At 38.6% G+C, this 21581-nt stretch overlaps 1 protein-coding gene across 2 annotated transcripts in view; it reads right to left on the minus strand.

Annotated features, from left to right (window-relative positions):
* PTPRR (protein tyrosine phosphatase receptor type R) overlaps window positions 1-21581 on the minus strand; it is a 234030-nt gene that overhangs the window by 210694 nt on the left and 1755 nt on the right. The window lies entirely within an intron of this gene.

Here is a 21581-nt window from a genome sequence, read left to right on the forward strand (position 1 = left end):
ACATGGTCTGTTGTTTTGGGAAAGGCATAATGTATGCTTGAATGAATTTGGGTTCTCACCTGAGGGATTGGCCTTCCTACCAAAGAGGAATCTATAATGTTCAGCAGCAAAAAAACTATATCAGCCAAGACAGTGCCATTGAAATGGCCATGTTAATAGAGATTAACATGCAAAAAAGATGGGCCCTAGCAAGATTTAGGAAGTAAAAGATAAAATAGTGTGGGGAATGGGTAATTTCAATAAGAAAGATGAAAGTGCTCAGGGTTTAAATCAGAGAATGCAGATGTATGCAGAGAGATGAATAAAGAACTGGGAACCATACGTAATCATCTCCACTCTTTCTTTTTCTCTGCTATCAATCACAGCAAACCTTATTAGAGCCACTTTTTTTTTTAAGAATTTTATTTATTTATTTGAAAGAGAGCGAGCATGAGCAAGGGGGGAGAGTCAGGAGAAGCCGACTCTCTGCTGAGCAGGGAGCCCGATGCAGGGCTCAATCCCAGGACACGGAGATCATGACCTGAGCCAAAGGCAGATGCTTAATTGACGGAGTCACCCAGGCACCCCAGGGCCACTTTATTTAAATAAGATAGGTGAGTCCAACTAACAAATGTCTCTTGTGCTAAAATTGGCCTACAAGGAAAGGTGAAAAAATCTAATTTTTAAGTGCAATTTTAATACAGTTAAAATTTCTCAATCTTATCCACTTGTGTATGGGAAAAGTCTTATTCCTGCCCTGTCCTTAAGTAATGGGAACCTCGCTGGCAGCATAATATTAGGAATCCCACCATAACCATTAGGCAGGAAAAAAGTTTTACAAAGTGTTGGGCTTAGATCCCTGCATCAGAATCACCTGGATATTAAGATGCAGATTCCTAGATCCCAGCCTAGAACTACCATAGCAGAGTCCCTGGAGATGTTGCCTAGGAATCTGGATTTATTGCTGAATTATATTCACATTCAAACTGAAGCTGAGGACCACTGAGCTAGTATCTGGAATTCGTTTTGTCTTCTCTGTCTTCAAATGCCACCTCTCTATGGCCTCTCTCACTTCAGCATTATGAATATACTCAAGTAAACGATTCAGTAATGTTAAGATTGAGATGCCTATTAAATATCAGACTTCTGAATTGGAAATTTAATAGCTAAGTGTGTAGCACATAGTTAGAGAGAGAAAGATTGATTTGTGAATCATCCAATACAGATAAAATTTAAAGCCAAGTGACTGGATGCTGATGATGAGGAAGTCCTAACTATACAGGACAGGGCACTGTAGAATTCAAACATTTTGAGTCAGGGAACTGAAGGAGCCAGCAAAGGCAAGTGAGAGGGATGGCAATAAAACAGGAGAAAAACCAAGTAAGACAGGAAAACTTAAGAAAGAAAATGTTTTAGAACCTGTATGTATTTTAGGGTTTTAGAGGCAATTGAAAAATCGCTCTCATACTGATGTCTCTAGAAACAAGTATATAAATGCAACTTCTATGTGTTGCTATGGAAGATAAGTCCCACTGAAGACACACTCATAGATTTTTAAATCACAAAGCACACTGAGACTACTGCCGTGAGAGACAGTCAAGATGGAGTAAGTGGGAAGATTCTCACCTAAGAGAGAGTAAATAAAGGAGGCTTTAAAATAAGTTGATTTAAAATACCCAAAGAGATGAAAGAAGAAAATAGGAATAAGGCATATAAGGAAAAAGGAATAGTTATTTTGTTGTTGTTTTTATTTTTTAATTTAAATTTAACTTGCCAATATATAACACCCATGCTAATCACATCACACTCCCTCCTTAATGTCCATCACCAGTACCCCATCCTCCCACCCTTCTCCCCTTCCTCAACCCTTTGCTTCCCTGAGTTAGGAGTCTCTCATGGTTTGTCTCCCTCTCTAATTTTTCCCACTCAGTTCCCCTCCTTTCCCTTATGGTCCTTTTCAGTATTTCTTATATTCCACATATGAGTGAAACCATATGATAATTGTCTTTCTCTGACTGACTTATTTTCACTCAGCATAATACTCTCCAGTTCCATCCATGTCAATGTAAATGGTGGGTATTCATCCTTTCTGCTGGCTGAGTAATATTCCATTGTGTATATAGACCACATCCTCTTTATCCAGGAATACGCAAGTTTCAATCCAGGTGGAAATCATAGAAGCAAAAAATACAGTAATTGGTGAAACTCAATATATGGCTTATACAGTAGCCTAGATACCATTGAACAGAGATTTAGTAAATTGGAAAAGGTTAGGTAACACTTCAGAAAGCAATACAGAGAAATTAAGAGAGAAGTGAAAAAGAAGGTGAGTGCCATCTGAAAAGGTGATCCACACCTACTGGCATTCACATCCTTGTATAACACCCTCCCATGGAGAGTGAGCTGGATCTCACTTGTGACGTACTTTTAACCAACTGATAATGGCAAAAGTGATGGGATGTTACTTCCTTGATTAGGTAAAAAAGATGTGACTTCTGTGTTGCTTTCCTGGTGACTTTGATGAAGCAAGTTGCCATGCTGGAGAAGTCCATGTGAAGGAGGAGGCTGCTAGCCAAAAGCCAGGAAAGAACTGAGGCCCTCAGAGCAACCCGAATCCTGCCAACAATCATGTAAATGAGTCTGGAAGCAAATTCCTCCTCAGATGAGCCTTCCTCCAAGAGCCCAGCCCAGGCCAACACTCTAATTGAAGCCTTATGAGAGACCTTGAAGCAGAAGTCCCAGCTGAGCCATGCCCAGTTTCTGACTCACAGAAATTGAGGAAGAGTAAATGTATATCGTTTTAATCAACTAAATTTTGGGGTAATTTGTTATGCAGCAAAAAAAAAAAAATTGTTATGCAGCAACAGGAAACTAATGCAGAGAGGTTGACAGAGACTAAACTGTTAAATACTTTTACCTAAGAAATGAAACAGAAATCTCACAGAGGAAGACATAGACATGGCCAACATGCATATGAGAAAATGCTCTGCATCACTTGCCATCAGGGAAATACAAATCAAAACCACAATGAGATACCACCTCACACCAGTGAGAATGGGGAAAATTAACAAGGCAGGAAACAACAAATGTTGGAGAGGATGCGGAGAAAAGGGAACCCTCTTACACTGTTGGTGGGAATGTGAACTGGTGCAGCCACTCTGGAAAACTGTGTGGAGGTTCCTCAAACAGTTAAAAATAGACCTGCCCTACGACCCAGCAATTGCACTATTGGGGATTTACCCCAAAGATACAAATGCAATGAAACGCCGGGACACCTGCACCCCGATGTTTCTAGCAACAATGGCCACGATAGCCAAACTGTGGAAGGAGCCTCGGTGTCCAACGAAAGATGAATGGATAAAGAAGATGTGGTTTATGTATACAATGGAATATTACTCAGCTATTAGAAATGACAAATACCCACCATTTGCTTCAACGTGGATGGAACTGGAGGGTATTATGCTGAGTGAAGTAAGTCAGTCGGAGAAGGACAAACATTATATGTTCTCATTCATTTGGGGAATATAAATAATAGTGAAAGGGAAAATAAGGGAAGGGAGAAGAAATGTGTGGGAAATATCAGAAAGGGAGACAGAACGTAAAGACTGCTAACTCTGGGAAACGAACTAGGGGTGGTAGAAGGGGAGGAGGGCGGGGGGTGGGAGTGAATGGGTGACGGGCACTGGGTGTTATTCTGTATGTTAGTAAATTGAACACCAATAAAAAAAAACAAAAAAAACAAAAAAAAACAAACAAAAAAAAAGAAATGAAACATTAGAGAAATCAAACATTTTACAAAATTTAAGGAGGGAAATGACAAGATAAAACGTGTATTTCTGAAAGATGCCCTAACTATACAAGAAAATAGATTGGAAGGAAACAAGAGTAAGTGCAAAGGTACCAGGTAAAATATTTTAGGTAACAGGAGAGTAACCCAACACCAGGAGGCAGTAGAGGGATGGAGCAGAGGTGAATCTAGTTGACAGATGATCCTTTCTACTCAAGGAGATTCATATATGCTGTCTATCTTGGATTCAGGTGCCTCTGCCTTTTGTGACTCCTATATATAAATTATCCAACTGACCAATGTTGACCCATAGGCATGGACATGTCTGCATCCCTATTCAGCAGGAAGGAGTTACAGAAAATAAGACCTTCCACCCTCAACAAACTTAAAAGATTTAAGGGTCAAATTGTTCAGAGGCTGGGGTATAAGGAGAACAAAGGCAAAAGAAATGTAGATAAAATTAGCAGACTCTTGATAATTATTTGAGACGTGCAGGGTGTGACATCCCTCAAGGAACTCCTGGCTGCCTTAATGTTAATACTTTGCTAGAAGCAAAAAAGGAAGTTTAGCCTGACAATAGCCAGACCTCCAGGATCCTGTAAGTCTTCTTGAACACATGAAAATCCCTTTAGAGACTTCCTTTATCTCCTCCCTTCACCTTAAAAGTTTATAATCAATCACTCCTCACAATCACAGTGTAGCTCTTTCTGCCCAAGAGTCCTGTCCCTGAGCTTTAATAAAAGCCCTTTTTTGCACTGGAAAAAAAAAGAGAGAGAGAGAGAGAGAGACTGGAATTGACAGAAGAAGGAGGAGGAGAAGTATTAATTCAATGATTGAGTTAATGTTCTAGGAGGGAACCAACAGTGGGGTTTCAAGGGTAATTTTGTTTCTATTGGGTGATTGACTATATGGGTGTGCCTTTACTGAGATAGAGTAATGTGTGTGCCTACACTATATAGAAACAGAAATGTCAAGAGAGCAATTCTATGTATGTGAACTCTAGAGGAAGCTCTGGACTAGAGATAGGTGCTTAAAACCATAAGCAAGCTAATGGAGAACTAAGTGATGAGATTGCCTAAGAAGAGCTGTGGGTGGAGAAGAACAAGAAGTTAGCAACTTAGACCCAGGGAAGACCATATTTAAGGAGCATTTGGAGACTGTACAAGTACGGAAGGCATGGAAAGAGTGCAATAAAAAGGAGTCTCTGAGAGGCAGTGTCCAGTGTCACTAAGTCTGTGAGTTCAAACAAGACAACCCTAAACATTTGCATAGGATTTACTAACTTAAAATTCATCAATGGACAACTGAGCCTGGATATTCAGAGGACAAGATTTAACATGGAAAAGGCTTGGGGATAGCCTTCTAGAAACACTAAGCTAACCATCTCCCACTGTTGAGTCCTTGAACAAAAATGAAATAATTTGAAAGGATTTAAAAGGCTATGGAAGATTCTGAGTCTGGATAAGATGGGGCAAGTATGCCCAACCTTGTTGCTTACACTGCGTAAAACCTAGGACAGAATGCATGAAACCGCTATTTGAGGACTCTAGAAAATAAATTGTAGCAGGGTTACTGGAGATAACGAATAAAATTCAAAGTTCCACAGCATCAGCAGCGGAGTTTACCATCTTTCCCCCTACCCCCCCCCCCCCCCCCCCCCCCCCCAGTATTCTCTAGCCAACCCCTAGCGGATGCCAGGTACAGACAAAGACAGCTTCGGGAAAAACACTATAAAATACTAGTTCTGAAAAAGAGAACTCATAATGCTAAAAGAGACTACAGAAATCTTTCCCCATTGCTCCTCTCTCTCCTTTCTCCTTTCTCCAGGCTCCAGCCCAAGCAATGTCACAGCAGCAGTGGCCTTGGGCGTTAATGAGAACTTAACAGGACTCAAAACTCTGCAAGACAGGCACTTTCTTTCAAGGAAACTACCATTCTATGGACTGGAACCAACTGTCACAGCTTTTTCTTTTCTCGTCCTCCCACCGCTTGACCCTGGACTCAGATGCAGTTGTAGAAGTACAAGAAGCATACTTCAACTATAAAGATTACAGATAGGTTTAATGTGAAAGGGTGGAAAAATACGTCATGTAAATACTTGTCAAAAGAAAGCCACTCTCGGACAACATAGACTTCAGAGCAAAGAAAATTACCAAGGATAAAGAGATACATCACATAATAATGAAATGTACATACTGATATGATATATATAAGAATATATAATAGTCCTAAAAGTGTATATATCCTCCCCCCTAAAAGCATAAAAACACATGAAGCAAAAACTAACCAAAATGAAAGAAATGAGCAAATCCATAATTATAGTTGGAGATTCTAACATTCCTTTCTCAATAATAGATAGAACTAGTAGACAGAAAATCAGCAAAGGTAATGTTATAAAGGAAAGAACAACATCATCAACTAACTGGATCTAACAGTATTTATAGAATGTTCCAACCAAGAACTCGGAATACACATTCTTTTCCAGTGCACTTGGGACATTCACCAAAACAGACCATCTCCCGGGTCATAAAACAAACTTAGACATTTAAAAAACTGAAATTACACAAAATATATTCTCTGACCATAATAGAATTAAACTAAGAATCAATAAGAGACAAAACAAGAATAACTCCATGCACTTGGAAATTAAACAGCATACTTCTAAATATCCTTGGGCCAAAAAGTAATTACTAAATTAGAACATGTTTTGCACTGAAATAAAATGAAAATATAACATAGGATGCAGTTGAAGCAGCACTATTTAAAGGAAAATGTATAGCATTAAATGTCTTTAATAGTTTAATAGAAAAAAAAAAAGGTCTCAAATCAATAATCTAAGTTTCCACTTTAAGAAAGTAAAAAAAAAAGCAAAATAAATGCTAAACATGTAGAATGAAAGAAATTTAAAAATTTAAAGCAGAAATAATTACATTGAAAATAGGAAAACAATAAAGAAAAATCAATGAAACAAAAGCTGATTCTCTGAGAACAGTAAAATTGATAAAACTCTAGCAAGACTCACAAGGAAATAGAGAAATAGAGAAACCACAAATTATTAATATCAGATAAAAGGAAGGCTGTCATGACAGACCATGCAGACATGAAAAGGATAAAGAAATACTATGGATCATCCTCTGCATATAAGTTCAACAACTTAGGTGAAATAACCAAATCCTGAAAAACCGCAAACTAATGAAATTTAAACCCGAGATGAAATGTCGATCTCAAACTGTACTAACATTATAAAAAAAATAAATCTCCACTTAAAATTGTTTAAAAAAAATCTTCAGGATCAAATGGTTTTACTAGCAAGTTCCACCAGACATCTAATGAAAAATATAACATCAACTTCACGTGACCTCTGCCAGAAAATAGAAAAGAAGGAACACTCTACAGATTATTTTATAAGGCCAAAGTTACACTGATAACAAAATCAGAGAAAGGCAGTACTGAAAAGAAAACCATAGACCGATATTCATGAAGACAGTGCAAAAATCCTCAACAATATATCAGTAAATTGAATGCAGATATAATACAATGAATAATATACCATAACCAAATGGGGCTTACTTATCCTGGGAATGAAAGGCTTCTTCAATATTTGAAAAGCTATCAACATAATCTACCATGTTGACAATCTAAAGAAGAAAAACAACATTGTCATATCAATTGATGCAGAAAAAGCATTTGACAAAATTTACATCTATTCATAGGCTAAAAAAAAAAAAAACTAAGCAAACTAGAAATAGAAGAGAATTTCCTTTAAGAAGGCATCTAACTTGGGTGCCTGGCTGGCTCGGTCAGTAGAGCATGTGACTCTTAATTGCAGAGTCATGAGTAGGAGCTTCACATTGGGTGTAGAGATTACTTTAAAAAAAAAAAAAAGTTTAATGAAATTGTGAAATGTATTAATAAAATTCTTAAAAAAGAAAAGAAATAAAAAGGCACCTACATTAAACCCCTCGGCTAACATTATGCTTAATAGCAAAGGACTGGATGCTTGTTTGCCATCCCAAGATAGAGCACAAGGCAACTATGACATCTTATCACTTCTATATGACATTGTATTAAAAGTCTTAGTTGGTGCAATAAGACAAAGACAAGAAGTAAAAGGCATACATATTGAGAAAAAAGAAATAAAACTGTTCTAGTTGCAGATGGCATGACTGTCTATGTAGAAAATCCCAAAGAATCCACCAAAATCTTCTTAGAATTAACAAGGTGAATTTAGTAAGGTTGGAGAACAGAAAGTCACTCTGCAAAAACCAATGGCATTTCTATAAACAAGCAATGTGTAACAGAAAACCGAAAATAAAAAAAAATAGATAACTGCTCTAAAATAAAATATGTAGGTATAAATCTAACAGAATATGTATAAGATATTTATACTAAAAATTATGAAATCCTGGAAAACAAATCAAAGAAGCTCTAAATAAATAAAATGACATATCTTGCTCATGAATTGTAAGACTACATAATGAAGATGTCAATTATCCTCAATTAAAGAAAAAATACCAACAGGATTTTTAAATAGACATAGTTATTCCCATTCTAAAATTTATATAGAAAGTCAAAATGAAGAGAATAGCTAAAACAATTTTGATAATGAAAGGAAGAATAATACTGCCCAATCCTAAGACTCACTATAAAGCCATAGCAATCAAGGTAGTGTGTATTAGCAAGGAAGAGATACAGAGATCAATGGAACAAAACAGACAGTTCAAAACATATCCACAGAAAACATCACCATTTGATTTTTGACAAATGCAAAAACAATAGAGAAAGAATTTTCTTCTCAAAATGACATTGGAACTGTTGTACATCCGTATGCAACAAAGTGAACTTTTATCTAAACTTCACACCTTGTATAAAACTTAACTCAAAAAAGAACATAGATTAATGTATAATTTACAACTTTAAAACTTTTTAAAGATAGGAGAAAATCTTCATTACCTAGGGTTAAGCAAAGGGTTCTTAGGACAGCAAAATCATAATCCATACATGAAAAAAATGGATAAACTAGACTGGATGAAAATTTTAAAAATTTTGTTCTGTAAAAGACAACTGTAAAGAGCATGAAAAGGCAAGCTACAGAGTGGGAGAAAAATAACTGTAAATCACAGGTCCGGCAAAGACTTGTAATCAGAAAACAAAGAACTCTCAAAACTCAATAGTAAGAAAATAAACCAATTTAAAAATGGACTGATGTTGAACAGACACTTTGTCAAAGAGAATGCATAAATGACAAACAGGTACATGAAAATGTGCCCAAGCCTATTCGCCAATAGAAAAAATATATATATTAAAACTGGGATATGATACCACCACATGCCTCTTATAATTGCTAAAGTGAAAAATACCAACAATTATCAGTGCTTGAGAGTCTTTGTAGGAACTAGAAGTCTCAGACCTTGGTGGCAATGCAAAATGACAATAGGCACTATGGAAAATGGTTTAGGACTTTCTCAAAAAGTGGGATTTGCCAGCAATCCCACTTCTGCGATTTACCTACAAAAATAAAAACGTCCATCCACACAAAAATCTGCAAGCAAATTTTCGTGCCAGCTCTAGTCATAATTGGCCCCAATGGAAACAACTCAGATGCCCTTCAATGGATGGGCAAGTGGATAAATGTTGGTACATCTATCCATTGGAATATTACTCATCAATGAAAAATAATGAATCATAGATCCATACATGGATGAATGTCAAGGACATTAGGCTGAGTGAAAGAAGACAGTCACAAAGCATCACGTACTGTGTGATTCCATTATATGATCTTCTTGAAAAGGTAAAAACTATAATGATGGAAGACAAATCAATGGTTATCAGAACTTAGGGGCGGAGGATGGAGTAGACAGCATGAAGGAGATCTTTTACGTCTTGTGGCAGGAATCGATACATGGGCTGAAATTCATAGAACTATACACTCAAAGAAGTCAGCGGATTATGCTATATGATGTTTTGTAAGCTGCTTTTTAACTCAATACTTTATGAAAGCATCTTTTCTCTAACTGTAAATCTACACAGTTAAAAAAATGATTGATAAACTTGTAGAAGGTACTTTCAGTGTGCATGTGGGAGAAAGCTGGACTTAACTGGATTGAAAAGTGGGAGATAAAGTGGAAACAACATATATGGACAGCATTTCAACAAGTGTAGATGTGATAAGAGAATGATAGTGTGTTAACAGGAAGGGAGGGTAGGGTTGAGGGATTTTTTTTTTCCACGATAGGAGAGATCTGACCACTTTTATTCCTTAAAGGGAGGAGCCTGCTGAGAAGGAGTGGTTGAAAATGTTGAGGAAAGTCAAGGACATCAGGGGAAAGTCAAGGACATCATGAGTAGACTGGGCTGTCCTGCAAGACTGTATGGACTGCGGTCCACAGTCCAGGCAAGGGGATGACCAGGGCGGGTGGGAGGTATTTCTTCTGTTATGACATGAGGGGGAGGGGATGATGGGATGTGAAGGGGGTAGAAGTTGAGCAAATTATCTGCTGATGGTTTCTATTTTCTCCGTGTAAAAGTGAAGTCATCTCGTAAGAGGAGGACAAAGGAGGAAAGACTGTAAGTGTCAGGAAAATGGAGAAAGACTAAAACAGTTGTTGTAAAGAAGGAGGAATAAAGTCCATAAGCATGGGAGGATGCCTCCTGGGCACCCAGAACTCAGTCCCTCTCAGCCCAGAAGGGATAGAGTGTCTCAGTGTTTAGCAAACAGCTTGTCAAAGATCCTTATCTGCATTTAAAATACAAGGACTTTGACCACAGAAGCAACATTCACTTGCGCAGAGCCAGTCCTGATGGTCATAAAGCTCCAAGATTTAAATTTCATTTTGGACAGACCTTGGTAATCTCTGAGGAATCTTTGACAGACAGAAATGGATGAGATTATAACATTAGAGCAGGTCATGATTCATTATTTCAGACTCAGTGTCAGTAATTCTTGGATGCACGCGGTAGAGAGGCCTCGCGTGCACCTGAAAAGGTGAACAATCCAAAAAAAAAAAAAAAAAGGCAACTTTGTTATCTGATCGTTTTGTGAAAGGATAGTCATTGTTTTTAAAGCATTGCCAACACTTTCTTCTCTAGGAAGTAGATATAAATGGGTAGCATCAGGGAAGTCCCTTGGGAATTTCTACAAGAGAAATGGGGAGGCTCTCCTTTGATTTGTAAATGCCTCTCAGAAAAAGTTAAAAATACACGGAGTACTAGGGAAAGCTTACAGAGCAGATGCCTAGGAATAGTAGTCAGGAAGGAAAGAAACAGACTTTTTAAGAAAGCAATGGACTAGGAGATAAGGACCGTGGATTCGGGCTGCAACACTCCCACCACCACCACCACGACCACCACCACCACCACCACCACCACCACCATCTACGTGAACTTGAGTCAGTCTCCTCACAGCCGAGCCTCAGTTTCTCATCACAGAATGAAAGTGGTTCTTGTGGATCTACAGCTAGATCACAACGTGCATCAGTAAAGGAGAAGCCCCAATTCAATGAGAGTTTGCTTGATGCTGATTTTTTTTTTCTAAAGAGATGCATTCTTCCCTAAGCCCAACAAATACGTACACCTATTTTTCATAAATAAAATTCAGAAATTTACACCTAATGCTTTACACTTAAACTCACCTTTCCAATTTCTCCTGACCTAATGAAATTTTATTAGTATTATGCTTTTGCTTCATGTAAGATGGCTAAGATTGCTATTAGCATCCAGCTCCCCTTAATTAAATTTGCTCTCCTCCAGATAGTCTTTTATCAAAGTTCTTGTTGCATCTTCAAAATCCTTCCTCACAGAGCACAACATACGTATTATACAGACAGAGATAGTCACCCTTTGTGATCTATTACTTTGTACCCTCTGAAATTCATGTTTTTTACATTTCTTTTAAATTTAAGACGATAAATGTCCAGACCATAATCAAGTTTCAGTTTATAATTTTTTTAAAGATTTTATTTATCTATTCGGCAGAGAGTCAGCATGAGAGAGAGAGCTAGAGCAGGAGAGAGGGACAGCGGGAGAGGGAGAAGCAGACCCTCCACTGAGCAGGCAGCCCAACGTGGGGCTCAATCCCAGGACCCTGAGATCATGACCTGAGCCCAAGGCAGACACTTAACCAACTGAGCCACCCAGGCGTCCTCAGCTTATAATGCTTTATTATGATTTAGAATTTCTCCGAAAAGAACAAAATTATATACATAGTGTGAACATTCATGTATCAGGAAGACTCAAAAAGCTGTTTTCTACTTTGTTCGAGTTGTGTTTCCAGGCATTGTGTGCCATACAGCTCTTGCCACTGTTCTTTCCAAATGTCCGATGTGTACTATGATAGACACCTGCTTTTCTCTGGGTCTCTAGTCCATCTGACCCATAGGCCACGTATAATAATAGACCTTTTGGGAACTTAAAGGGGCATGGATTTCCAGGAACAATAAATAACCTTGGATTTAAAGGGGCTAATATTAAAACTATTCTTGCAGTTGTTCTGTAATTCTCCTGGTGATGGTCAACACAGGACGTCATCGCAATACTAATCTCCAGTTATGAGGGCCCACCGTACCAACCCTGAAGCCCCCTGATGAACACGGCAGTCTTGCCTAGATGTGACAATGGAGGTCCGTTAGGATAGCCTCCCACTCGTAACATATGATCACTCCCACCAGTCTGTTCATAGAGAATTTATCAGTGCTGGAAAGAGTTCATTATGTTATGGCTCTATCTATAAAGCCAGTTTTATAAAATTCAGTTTGTGTGTCTTAGTTGGATTCTGACAACATACATAAAGGTAAGTATGTATGTATGTAGAGGTATTCACACTGGTTTTGTTTTTTATCTTGACAGCAAATGACCAATTTGACCAAAAAAAAAAAAAAAAAAAAAAAGGCAGGGGGAATCATCTTCAAATGAGCAATTATATCATAAAAAGTAAAAAAATAAAAATAACAAAATGAGAGATTCTGTAAGATCATAATTGAATTTATAAAAACTGGAAACCATTACAGCCCCCTGCCCCCAGAAGACTTGGATGAGCTTGTCATGGAAGGATCACCTCCTTCCAGGAATGGCTTTCCTAAAATCTAGTCTGTGCACTGGTTTCTAGGATGTGAAGCATAATCCCATGAGGAGGTGCTGTGTCATTCTCTAGGAGTATTTAAATGTTTCACATGTTTGGCTAGTGATGTGTCTAGTATATCTATAATTAAATTTTTAAAAAAAATCAAAGTAATTAGTCTATTCTTATAGAGCTGGCTCTATTCTACTCTATGTCGGAGAGGATCTGAATTTTACAAGAATAAGGAATGATTTTGATTAAGGCAACTTGTAAACTTTTTCTGCTTATTCTTTGATATATTAACACTCCTTCACATTCCTTCAAATATTCCATTAGAAAATGTATTTCCTACTCCCACTTCCAAACCACTGTACCTAGTTACTTCTTCCTATTTATCTTACCCACCCAAAGTTGAGCTGCACAATGGCAAACTCTTATTTGCGAGTCGCAGAAGTGATTGTCATTTCAGGAAAAATCCACTGTGTGCAAAATTACAAGGAGTGAGTTTCATGTTTCTTGATTTCTGCCCAGCTTTAATAGAATTATTTTTCATTTGATAAATATATGTTACAGACTGGAACATAATGCAATCAGGACAGACCCTTTGGGACAATGTGACTAGACTTTCATCATAAGGAAGGAGTGGGGTTAAGACCACTGGCCTCAGACTCTGCTGGAGGAGGTGAGATTTACGTTGGTTGAGAAGATGCAGTCCGATGCCCCCTGCCCAGTTACTGAAGAACTGAGTTGAATGACATTCGCACAACCATTAAAAGAACTTCATCAAGATATGCCCTCTGGGGAAATGCAGAAGTAGAGAAAAATGATCACATGGCTGGAAAGCTGAGAAATACTACTCTTTGCAGAAATCATAGGAATTGAGTTCCACATGCACTGAGTAATGAAGCAGTACATTTGTAAAACCTTTTATACTTCGGTTATTGTTACGCAAACAGCTAAAATGTTATTACTTATAGAGATTGTAAACTATTTCCATCATCTTTTTAAAAGATTTTACTTATTATTTATTTATTTATTTATTTATTTATTTATTTGAGAGAGAGAGAGAGGGAGAGTGTGCTCATGAGTGGGGGGGGGGAGAAGAGGAAGAGAGAATCTCAAGCAGACTTCCCGTGGAGCAGGGAGCCACAGGGCTCAATATCAAGAGATCATGACCAGAGCAGAAACCAAGAGGGGATTCCTAACCAACGTAGCCACCCAGGCATCCCATGTCCATCATTTTTATAGTAGAGCTCTCCAGATGACTCGAAAGCTAGGATCCAACAGCAAGACAAAGAAAAAAATAAGTGTTTCAAGAATAATTCTAACAGATCGAGAACTATGTTAAAACGTAGCAAAGCCAACATTAGAAAATACAAAAATTAAAATATTGTCATAGTAATGATACTACAGAGATGTGAATGCCTGGGTATTGGGGCAGGAGGAGGGTGAGGAAGGGGGTCCCCAGTGGCCACCTGAAGCCATCCCTGCCCTGGTCTCCTTTGCCTGCATTTAGGGATTTGGAGGGTACCTGGTAGGCCCATAAGTCCTTTCCTTCATCATTTGAAATTATTATCACTGGTCTAAGGCACTACTCTGACATACTTCTTTGAAAAATGAACATCTTGTAGGAAAGGACCATGCAATTAATAGCTATTCTTAACTGGAGTTGAAAGTGTTCCCAGATATCAGTTAACCCTTTGCCACCCGACCTCTCCCTCCCCCAATCAAACAATACCTAGCACTTACATGACACTTACTAAGTGCAGTTTACATACATTGTCCTATTCCATACACAAAACAACTTTACAGTTGTATAGTATATAACCTCTACGTTAAAAAGAGGAAGTTTAGGGATCCCTGGGTGGCGCAGCGGTTTGGAGCCTGCCTTTGGCCTAGGGCGCGATCCTGGAGACCCAGGATCAAATCCCACATCGGGCTCCCGGTGCATGGAGCCTGCTTCTCCCTCTGCCTGTGTCTCTGCCTCTCTCTCTCTCTCTCTCTCTGTGACTATCATGAATAAATAAATAAAATCTTTAAAAAAAAAAAAAGAGGAAGTTTAAAAAGTAAAGAAAAAAGATAAAGAGAAAATTGAGGCTTAGAGAGATTAAGTAACTTGCCCTAAGTTACAGAGCTGGAAAATGATTGTGTGCGTACTAGAGTCCCATCACAATATCCATGCTCTTAGCCTCTATGGTATTATGCTAAAGGTTACCCAAAAATATGGCATTTTCCCCTTTATTCTGATTTTTCTCTTTACTTTTCTCTTTAAGGTATTTCATTTTCTTCCGGGAGAATAAAGACACTGTCTTGAATCAATGAGGCCAAGAAAGTAAATTGCTTATAACTTAAAACCACATGTTCATATTAATGGATGGATGGCCTTTCAAACTAACTCACCGTATAGTATGTTGAACACTCTTTGTATTGAGCATCTTTCTCAGTAACCCAGTGATTGGAGTGATGCACACTGTTTTGTTTCCCCTCCAGGGTCCCTCAGGACTTGGGGCGTTACTATGGTGGGAGAGCAGGAGAGCCTTGCTCTGTACACGCTGCTGTAGGGGCCAGGGAGACATTCTTTTTTTTTTTTTTTTTTTTTTTAATTCATGAGAGATACAGAGAGAGAGAGGCAGAGACACAGGCAGAGGGAGAAGCAGGCTCCCTGCAAGGAGCCTGATGAGACTCGATCCCCAGACCCAGGATCACGCCATGAGCTAAAGGCACATGCTCAACCACTGAGCCACCCAGGTGTCCCAAGGGAGACACTCTTCCTCTGTGTTCATTTTGTGCTCTTTTCCAAGGATCCATTTTTCCTTAATCCATTCTGCACATTTAAGTCAGAACATGGACATTGCTTTGGGTCTGAACTAGGAAAAAAATAATCCACGTCCTCACTGAACTTGGCATTTACTTCAGTGCAATTAAACATATTGATCTTGATTGCTGCGTCATGTGAACAATTAATTTTGCTTTGTTTTTGGTCCACGTGGCTGCAAGTTTAACGGACACCAACATCTTAACAAATTGAAATCAAATGAAATCTGATTATGAGGAAAGTCTCAATAGCCTTAAGAGTGAAAAATTATTTAAATGGCAAGTGCTAATAATGTTCACATCATAAACTTGCTAATTGAGACTCCGTGGCAAATACCATCGCAATAACAGACACTACAGTAATGTTATTTAGGGAAAAAGCATTAGGAAATTTAATCTTAAAATAATAATTTACCATTACTTTTTTTTCAAAGCTATTAAAATCCTTTATGCTGGGAAATATGCAGTGTAACTCTGAATATGTCAGCACTTGTAAGTGCTCTGAAAATGAAGCATGCACTTACAGGCCAAGTAGGATTTTTCAAAATCCCCTCTTACAGGGATAAATGGCTTTCTTTACCTTTTCAATTTGACTTTGTAAACAGCTTTTAAAAGATTTAACAATAAACTTACTGTAAAATATGACATCCATGTTATCATTAGTACTAATGGCAATAAATGGGTTTTTTTGTGTGATCCCGTCATTTCATAAAAAGTGACTTTTTATAATTCATAAACTAGTCTCCAGTCTTCAGATGTAAGTATGTATCCCTTGAGGTGCAGCATTTTTCCGTAAGAGAAAAATATGTATAGTATCCCAAAACCTTATGGTTCTATAAACATTGTCTACTCATTGAAAGGAGAGAAAGAAAATGTATACAACCATCCAAATACTCCCAAATTTTCTGTGATGGTTTGTTTTTTGTTTGGGGGAGGGAAGGAGGATTGAATTATTTGGGGTCTTGATAAATTGAATCCGCTAAATCACACTCCCACCTGATTTTGAATGGGCAGGTAGCTCATATTTGCTACTACAAGATAGATGATGACCCTTCAGTAATCAGGAGTTGAGTTCCGAGTGTAGTCTTAATGCACAACTAATTGCTATTATCTAATCTCTTGATCTATTTAAAATAAAGACACTCACCTTATCTCCATCCATCTAGTACTAGAAACTCCCATAGCAATGTCTAACTAGACGGAGTTCAATACACAACTCTAGCACAACTATCATCGTGCCCACGGCACACAAATGCATCCTACAGACTGCTTAAATGAAAGCTCTTCTGTGCTATTTTCATTTCTTTGTAACCAGTAAATGTAAATAGGATTGAGGGAGCAGTAGTAAAATCAATTCTAGTCTTTACAGTTATGAAGATGAGATGTAATCTCTTCATCAACGTAATTTATTATCATTTATTTTGTCTGATACACCCGGAATACATTTATTCACTCATCAAACATGTATTGATGGCATACTAGGCAGCAAGTACGGTTCTAGGAAACGGAGTTAGGAAAGACCTGAGAGTGGAAGACTTTGCCCTGCTAATGAGTTTGGGTTTTATTTTAAGAAAGAAGGAAATAGCCAAAGTAAAGAATTTTACAAGGGGAGAACATGATTAGGTATGCTTTTTTTCAGAGTTTTACCTCTGGCATTTATTTTTATGAAAGATGGATTTGATATGAGGATGGTAACTTAAAATACTACATGAGAAATAAGGACCTGCCCCAAGGCAGTGATGTGAACAGAGAGTGGAGAAGACAAAGCAAAGGAAGGGTACAGGATGAGTTAACAGTTGCAGGCTTGGGTGACTGTGGGGGATCTTGGTATTTATTTATTTATTTGAGAGAGAGAGCATGAGTGACAGGGGGAGAGGGGAGGTGCAGAGGGTGAGGGAGAAGTAGGCTCCCCGCTGAGCAGAGAGCTGGACATGGTGCTGGATCCCAGGACCCTGAGATCATGACCTGAGCTGAAGGCAGACACTTAACTGACCGAGCCACCCAGGAGCCTCAGGGAATGCTGAGTACTAACAGATAAGATGCTTGTGGGATATCCAGTGACTCCTAGGTCATTAGATCTATATGCCTGGGGTTCAGGAGAACTATCGAAGATTAAAATACAGGCTTAGGAATATTTGACATGTAGGTCTGAATATAACTACCTAGGGAGATTGCACAGAGAGGGAAATAAAAGGGGGCACATAAATTCTAGAAAGCACTAACCACGACATGCTACACCCTAAGTAGGACCACAGGTGAGGATTGGAGTTGGTGGAGAAGTAGATGAGAAACAAACACAAAGCCAAATGTGGATAACACATTTCAGAATTTTTACAAAGCACCACTCAGGGTACAATCTCCAAGAGAACATGTAATGTCCAAGGTGTCAGGAGCGAGTGATGTTGGGTATACATACACGTGTGCTTCCTATGTGCCAAAGAAGTAGACAGGTTTGTCCAAGGGCTTTAAATCTTGCTTGTAAATTAGCTGTATGAATCCTTTTATGTCACCACAGCCATTTCTACATGTATGTACAAGGCATTTCACTAAGACCTGAAAACACAGCAAAGCATTTGAGCCGTACAGCATCTTGCAACCAATTTGAAGGACTTTGCCGCTATTTAAATCTGTAGTTCTGGTCTCCTGTGAGCCCATCCCATGTCACCCTCAAGTTCACAATGGTAGAAAAGTCTATTTGAGATAGTATGTTTCCGGAGCATGTGAGCTCCGAGGAAGAAACTGGAATTTTGGATGAATGAGCTCTGTTGAAGTCCATTCTAGAAATGGCTAAGCTGACTAAGTGTGTGTGTCTTGCATGGGTGCCAAGAAGAAATTAAATGCAAAAGGGAGAGAACAGAAATATCACTGCGTTGTTTCTATTTATTCAATATATTTGTTTTTAATCTTTAGTAGCTTTTATGCCAGGCTCTGGTGCAATGCTGGGCAAGATCTGCAACAGATACAGCAGTAAATAGAACAGACAAATATCTGTGCCTTCAAGGAGCTTTCATTCCAATGGGGAAAGGGGGAAACCACAATAAACAAAGCAAATAAGTTAAATATATGATATGGAGTTGGTGAAAAGCGTCTGGAAGAAAAAATAAAGTAGGGAAGGGGTATCGAAGTTCTTTGGGGGGAGAAGATACCATATTAATTAGGCTAGTCAGTGGGGGCCTCCCTGAGAAAGTAGCATTCGAATTGAGGCCTAAAATTAAGAGATTAGGCCATGGAGATAATGAGTAAAGAGTGTTTCAGGCAAAGGAAAAAGCAAAATATATGAGGGAGGCAAGCCCCTGGCATCCTCTTGGAACAGCAAGGAGACCAATGTGGCTGGAGAGAGACAAACCAGAGGAAAGTGGTGAGAAGTGGTATTAGAGAGATAGTGGAGGAGGAGGACACAGTAGAACCTGGGCTGATGCAAGGATTGTGTTGAGTGATTTTGAAAAGGAAAAGTGGATTCTGGAGTTCATGGAAAGAAGGTACCTTAAAATTTTCAAGAATAACATTATTTTCCTATCAGTCAACCCTTTCTTTTTGAAGGTGGTGCTTCTGCCAATGACTTCCCTGATCCTCTGGGTTTCACCATAGGAATCCTTCCTTCTCAAAGACTAGAGAACTTGACTGCATTTCTCTGAGATGTCGCATCTTCAGAAGATCAACTGAAGGCAGTGTCTGTGCCTTCCAGAACACTCAGTAGTAAGAACAACGTGAAAATTTGAAAGGATCTTTCCCAGAGCTCAGGGAGAGAATAATGCACTGAAATCACATTCTGTGTTGGTAACAAAACGTCACTAGAAAAAAAATAAAGCTTTCCCCTGAGAGTTTTTAAGATATTTCAAGACCTTCACGTCCTTGCAACTTAAATATGACCCAATAAATATCTCCTAAAACAGAATATAGTTCTTTGGATAAAGAAAGAGGAAAAAACACCAAAGGAAAGAAGCCACCTGTGGATCTTGTGGTACCATCCACATCATGGGGGCACACTTTCTTGGATATTCCTGAAGCAGTCTTTTCAACTGGGATTTATGTATTACTCTAGTTCACAGAAGGAATAAAGAATGAGGACAGCTAGGGACACCTCGGTGGCTCAGTGGGTTAAGTGCCCAACTCATGATTTTGGCTCAAATCATGATCTTGGAGTAATGGGATTGAACCCCACATGGGGCTCTGTGTTCATGGGGGAGTCTACTGGAAATTCTCTCTCTCTCTTTTTCACTTCTCCTCCTCTCTCTCCTCCCCTCTCTCAAATAAATACATATTTTAAAAAAAAGAAAAGAAAGGAAAAGAAAAGAAAAAGAAAAGAAAAGAAAAAAGAAAGAAAAGAAAAGAAAAGAAAAGAAAAGAAAAGAAAAGAAAAGAAAAGAAAAGAAAAGAAAAGAAAAGAAAAAAAGAATGAGGACGGGTAGGTAAAAAGGATTTCTCACCACGAACTCAATGGTAGCCTTTCCTATTGGAACCGTTGTATGATTTCCACAGTATGTGGCCACAGGTCTGAAAACTCGGGCTTTCATCCTGACTATGCTGTTAACTGGCTCTTTACTACTTAAAGTAAATACAGTCTACCATTTACTGGAACTTCGTTTTCTTACCCAAACAGTAAGCAGTCGGACGGACAAAAACTACAACTTCCTTGTTAGGGAGATCTACAAAAATGAGCTGCCATGGAAAGAGCTGAGTCCAGGTTATCTAACAAGTTCTTTACTCAGTGATTTATTAGAATTATTTTACCTAGAGATTTTTTTTTTTAAGATTTTATTTATTTATTTGAGAGAGGGAAAGAGAGAGTGCTCCAGCCTGGAGCAGGGGGAGGGGCAGAGGGAGAAGCAGATTCCTGGCTGGGCAGGGAGGGGGGGCCCACCCCCCCAGGCTCTGGCTTGATCCCAGGACCCCCCCACTCCCCCTAATCAGGACCTGAGAAGAAGGCAAACGCTTAAGTGACTGAGCCACCTGGACGCCCTGGAGATGTTCATTACACGGTATTGTACCCCTCTGCCTCTTTCTGTTCCCATAGACACTACAGCCTGACCACAGTATTTTTTCCCATTGAGCCCCAAGAACGGTCTGAATTAACTAATTAATTAATCAATTTATTTATTTGCTTGTTTACTATTTTGCATCGTGCCTTATGATCAAATAATTGGAGCTGGCGTTCAAGTTGAAAACAATCTGTATCTTATCATTAGGGCAACGATTATCTGGAAGGCAACAGTCCCTAGTATCCCTGAGAAGAGCTCTCACACCCCGTCCGCCAATCTCTCCCACTCCTAAAGGGTTCTAACCTGTCCTCAGTTCCACCAGCGTAAAATAGTTGCTGGCACCCTGGGCATAACCAAAATGGATCAATTAGCTTTTCAGTTAAAGAGGGCGAGAAAAAACAGAATTCATTTCCCTTCCTTATTAAGCCCACTTCCATCCTAAGAGGAGAGCCTTCTGTAAAAGAAAAACTCAGGCAACAAGTGTCGAAATCCATGACTTCTTGATCTGTGTACTCCCACACACTCACTTTCTTCCTATCCAAACCTACAGCAGCTTAGATCAAAAAGTCCGTGTTTATTTCAGTTCCAATGAGAAGTCCTAATAATGTTATTAAATAACTGGGATGAATTTTAATCTGATGACAGCTTGTGACCCAAAAATTGCTGTTTAAAATTAAAATGCATTCAAAATGAAACTGGCAAGACAACCACAATATTAAACTTGCAATCTGCTGTGAAAAAACACCTATCAAAAGCACTATATTAAATATGAAGATAATTAATTTCCATATAGCTTCTTGCAATTGAAATCTGAAAATGATGGCCCATGAATGCATTGCCCTATTAATTTAAAATTGAATATATATATTTTTTCAAATTAGGAAGTCAGAGTAGAGACGGATTGGTTTGTCTTTAGTAATATACCCTTTGGCAGAGCTCCAGGTATAATCTAGGGCTACAGACTTCT

Source organism: Canis lupus, chromosome 10 (assembly GCF_003254725.2).
Source record: "Canis lupus dingo isolate Sandy chromosome 10, ASM325472v2, whole genome shotgun sequence".
NCBI classification, from domain to species: domain Eukaryota; kingdom Metazoa; phylum Chordata; class Mammalia; order Carnivora; family Canidae; genus Canis; species Canis lupus.